The sequence below is a fragment of the Clarias gariepinus genome, chromosome 24 (assembly GCF_024256425.1).
Source record: "Clarias gariepinus isolate MV-2021 ecotype Netherlands chromosome 24, CGAR_prim_01v2, whole genome shotgun sequence".
NCBI lineage: Eukaryota > Metazoa > Chordata > Actinopteri > Siluriformes > Clariidae > Clarias > Clarias gariepinus.
Genome location: NC_071123.1, coordinates 25992501 through 25997500, shown reverse-complemented (window position 1 = coordinate 25997500; position 5000 = coordinate 25992501). Strand labels below are relative to the sequence as shown.

General features: G+C 36.1%; 1 protein-coding gene and 1 long non-coding RNA gene across 7 annotated transcripts in view; one reads left to right on the top strand and one right to left on the bottom strand.

Moving 5' to 3' along the window:
* The window catches only part of nlgn3b (neuroligin 3b), a 28525-nt gene that overhangs the window by 7165 nt on the left and 16360 nt on the right, over positions 1-5000 (bottom strand). The window lies entirely within an intron of this gene.
* LOC128512361 (uncharacterized) overlaps positions 1-5000 on the top strand; it is a 6171-nt gene that overhangs the window by 790 nt on the left and 381 nt on the right. Inside the window, exons 2-8 of one of the 6 annotated variants that reach the window (XR_008356290.1) lie at positions 1-23; positions 107-269; positions 1674-1862; positions 2695-2768; positions 3602-3673; positions 4762-4806; positions 4903-5000. The exon at positions 1-23 is cut by the window's left edge and continues 101 nt beyond it; the exon at positions 4903-5000 is cut by the window's right edge and continues 381 nt beyond it. This is a non-coding gene — a long non-coding RNA (uncharacterized LOC128512361). Of the gene's footprint in view, positions 24-106; positions 270-1673; positions 1863-2694; positions 2769-3601; positions 3678-4761 lie in introns of all 6 variants that reach the window. The other 5 variants (XR_008356287.1, XR_008356291.1, XR_008356289.1 and 2 more) reach the window with 5 other exon arrangements.

Here is a 5000-nt window from a genome sequence, read left to right as displayed (position 1 = left end):
TCGGTTTATAAATGAGTTTAAAGGTAAGTGTTATGTGTTCAGGTGGGATTGTTTAATTAATGATTAATGTCTCAGGTACATGACATGCTGTACTCCGCTTGTTTAGGGAGAGGTGTGTTTAGTTGTACTGACTTTGATAAGGGAGATTTCCTATTGGGGTACAGAGGGGATCTCATAAGCAGAGAAGAATGTGAGCGGAGGCGAAGAATATATCATGATGCCCTCAAAGTGTTCATGTATGAATTTCGATTCAATGGCAAATTCCTTTGGTATGTACAAATATTATATACATGGGGGAGATGTGGAAGTTATTTGCATGGTTATTTAGCACTAATGATCAGGGCTCATGTTCACCAAGCGTCTCAGAGTCGGAAATCGCTCCTACTGCAATTCCTAAATGGCCAAAAACTTCAGAATGACGCTATTTTGGCCTTATTTTCATGAGTGGGGAGGGGTAAGAGCTATTCATCAAGATTCTTAAAATAGGAAATCATTCCCATCTTCACCAAAATGTTGGAGAGCGCCTGAGGTGTTTTAACTGGTTGGGAATAGTGAGGAAGGGGTGTTGAGGCAGAAACACGTGAAGAGGAGAGATGGTTTAGCAGAGCACAGAGCTCATAACGGGCATGTTTAGACAAAAATGGGGGTGGGGGGAGTAAAACTTTTTCTCTGGTTACTAATTCCAGCAGTCCGAAATAATAAATTAAACTTCACAGATCATGCACATTTCCCCACCATGCAGCATGAATGCATAATCCATGGCACATATTAAAATAATTATATTATATATACATTTAATCTTGTATTAAATTATTTAAGTGAACTGTTTTCTTGTTTCCTTGTTATGAGCAGCACTTCATCGTTTCATTAGCATGGCGTATCCCTATGTTTCTCACTCCTCAGGGGTACGTGTGACAAACTGACTGGTTACTCTGATGCTTTTACATATTGCATCCATTGACTTTTTATCTTTAGAGGTAAGAGTAGGACAGAATATTACTTCAATTATTTCTTTACATTTTACTCCCTTCGCCACAAGCAAAACACTCTTATCCTCTCGTTTTATTTGAAGTCATGTTGATCAGATTATGACTGACCTACACAGCTCTATTATAGGGGCTTGGATCAATTGTGATTAGAGCAGAGTGATTAGAATAACGTCATGCAGCGAGTCACGCATCTATAGGTTTTGTTCATGTGCATAAAACCTTCACATAACTGCCGCTGATTTTAGCATTTCACTTTTTCACCGTTTAAAACTTTGTACACTCTACAACACCTCCTATAATGTGCAGACTACTTTGCGGCTCTCAGTGTCGTAAAAAGTGACGTCTCACACTTTCCTTGGCGCAGTCTTACTCCTTGCCGAAAGTAAGAATAGAAAGCTTTATAAATAACCTATATGTCCTTTTCTGAGGTGAGACTGTCTTTAGTCCTAAATAAACTTTGATTCCTATGAGTGATTCTGAGATGCTTAGTAAATATGGGCCCAGTTTTATTTTCTTAAAGACCATTGACCATTAAATATTCAATGATCATCTTTTCAAATAATATAATATTCGATGAGAAGCATTTGGTGCTGATATTCTCAGTTGTTGTGTTTATTTGGAATAAGAAGTATGTATTATTGTAATAGTAATGTATCATTAAGAGATTTACTGTCATTTGTTCAGTGTTGATGCAGCCCTGGATGATGGCTCCCTTGGGAGACTGGTGAATGATGACCATATAAAACCAAACTGCAGAATGAAGACCATCCGTGTGGATGGTAACCCTCATCTTTATTTGCCATAAGAAGCATCTGTCCTGGTGAAGAGTTCACATACAATTACGGCGATTCTGAGTGGCCATGGCGATGCAAGGTATGTAGATGTTAGTAATTTTGTGCATTATTTTAAAGGATTGGTGTATATTAAATGCTTTAAGCAGTTTAACACACTTAACATCTGGTTTCTGCCAGAGAATGTGTCTTACAGTATGTTGCTATAAGTTCAGGAGCAGGATGCTAATTTTTCCCTTCAAAGTTTTTTTTTTTGCATCTTTTGTCTATGGAATCATGCTCACTGTGTTATTAGGGATAGTCCATAAGGACGCTAGAGTATGTCCTGACTGAAGAATCTGTGTGTTGTGAGTTTTACAAAACCCTTGTCTATGAGGACACTAGTTATTATTGGGACAGTGTACTGTATTAGTGTTTATAAAATTGTGTATGACTGAAACCAGTTTTAAGAGAACACTGTTTTATTAGGACATCCTCAGAACATGTTCTCAGTGTTTGATCTGACTGAAGAATCTCAGTGTGTTGTTAGTTTTACAAAAACCTTGTTTATGAGGACACTTGTTTTTAACAGGGACACGGGGTGGGAGATGATTCCTTGGGCCAAGGAAATGCTAAATTTTAATTTAAAATTTATATATAGAAACACAATTGCAGCTTAAACTGTAAGCTGAATAGCGATAGCCAAGATTAAGCATGTCTATGATGTAAGTTAATTGACTGATGTAAGTTAATTGATAAATTAAATATTTAAGTCTGTATATACAGTCTGCCTATACAGGAGTATAGCCACTTCTGTGTAAAAGGTAGTAACGAAATAAGATTGCTAAGTCGACTGATCACATGAAATGGCATGGAAAAAAATGTTTGCTTGCTTTATGCCTGTAAATATTTTAAACCTTTACAACTGTTTTTAGATGACATCATTTAAGAATTCACCGACACCAGAACAACAGGATACATCAGATAAAAAGGCATCCAAGAAGTTGATGTAAGTGACACTTTTTTTTTTCCTTTTGAGTACAGTTACTTTTGACAGTTAGTCAAGTTCTTCCACACCAAACGTGCTCATCCATGTCTTTATGGACCTTGCTTTGTGCACTCGTGTGCAGTCATGTTGGAACAATTAAATTCAATTTTATTTAAATAGCGCTTTTAACAATTGGCATTGTCCCAAAGCAGCTTCACACAATCAGGAACAGGCAGGGGACATCCCTAACCGGTCCCCAAAAAGTTGAAAGGATGAAATTGTCTAAAATGTCTTGCTATGCTTGAGCATTCAGAGTTTTTCACTGGAAATAAAGGGCTGAAACCCCTGAAAAACAACCTCACACCAGTTCCAACATGACTGCACACCAGTGCACAGAGCAAGGGTCCATAAAGACATACAGAACATCAACAGATGCCTTTAAAAAGCTCTATACTTCAGAGAGTTGATTTCACACACTGCCTTAGTTACACTGATTGAGGCCAAATTTAACAAACCATTAACACTATCATTCACCCAAGATGTACAGTGTCTTCATCAGTTCCTTGAGAAGACTGCAAATATGGCGTTTGGGAAACTCAAAGAAACATCATCTCAGGTCTACATTGATCTTGCCAAAGCAACACTTGCAAGAATGATTGTTTTTAATCATAGACATGCTGGCGATGTGTAAAAAATGCTGCAAGTTTTCAGGAAAGGGACAGTACTGCTCTTCATGATTTTGCCCTGGGCCTCAGCAAATTTTAACAGAAACTCTGCAGTCATTTTAGTCCCTGTTTGATGTTGTGTGCATGTTAAACACATTTTGACATTTCTCATGTCACTTTTACTTTAAGGTGAGATTGTGACAGTGTGAAGCCAGTGGACCTGATGCTGAAGATAACGTTCCTGCTGGTGCCTCTAATCATGTAGGTATGGACTCATCTTAATGTATATCTGTACATTTTTAACCCATAATTGTATTTAGGGAATAATTACCTATAGACTAAATGTTTTATATAGTTGAAATGTTTACATTTATTAATTAGTGCATGACTAGAATATTGTTGAAATTAGAGATGCTATATTTAGGACGAATTTAGTTATTTCTTTCCTTTAAATATACTTTTCCTATGTATTACACAGCTTTAAATTTGTAATCAAGCAAGTTAAGTGGTTAAACTGTATATGGTCAGGTTTTATAAAGTGTTTTTATAATTTCCATTAAATATGTGATGTCCGTACTGTAGTGGCAATATTTTAAGGCATATGCTGTATGTATAGTGTTGCAGTACACAGGGAAGTTCCTATTATGCAGATGTACAATTCAGGGAGATTATAGGTAAAATGTCTTTCATATTAACACCAATATGCATAAAATTACCTTTTATAAAACTTGAGAATGTACACTTGAACTACTTGTTCAACTTAAGTCAATGAAACCTTATTTACAGTTGAAACCAGATATTTACATACACTTTCAGAAAAAAAAAGTTCTTTCTTTACTGAAAAAAATAAGGGTACAAAACTTTTCCTGTTTTACTTTGATTTAATGTTTGACAGTAAAGGAACAAAAAAGTTTTTTTTTTTATTTAGTATTATTAATTAATTTTTCAAGTGCATGTAAATATCTGGTTATAACTGTATATAGCTTTTTAGTTATAAAGCAGCTTTACGTAGAATAAACATGATGGAAATACAGAAAAATCAGGAAAGGATAAATAGTATCACTTGGCTGTAAAATGACTTGGCTTGGCTTGTTGCACCACTCATTTTGGGCCCCACTTTGGCCTATTTTCGGCCCAGCAAAAAGAAGCCCCAGACCTTACATTTCCACCACCATGCATCACTGTTCGTAGAATGTTCTTTTTTTAGAATTCAGAGTAGCAGTGATCAATATAGGTTGTTTTACATATTGTATTTTCTTCAGATGTTTGCTGGCCATATAATTAGAATTTTGGGTATGTGCTTAAGAACTGTTGAGGTTTCTTATCAGTGCATTGCTTATGTCTTGCAGGTATTCAGAAGATGCCCACTGAAACACCTCCTGAAGTTTCTCAAGGTACCTGAGATTTTACATTGGAATATAGCCAGCAATGTAAGTACATGAACCTCCCACAAAATTCAGGCTTAATAAAGTAAGTATTCTTATGTACAGGTAATGAGTCCAGGACAAAGATTGGGAACCCATGAATAAGTTGAAGAGTGTGTTGGTCCAATGCTGAGATTTTTTTACAACTGTGATGAAACTTTTGA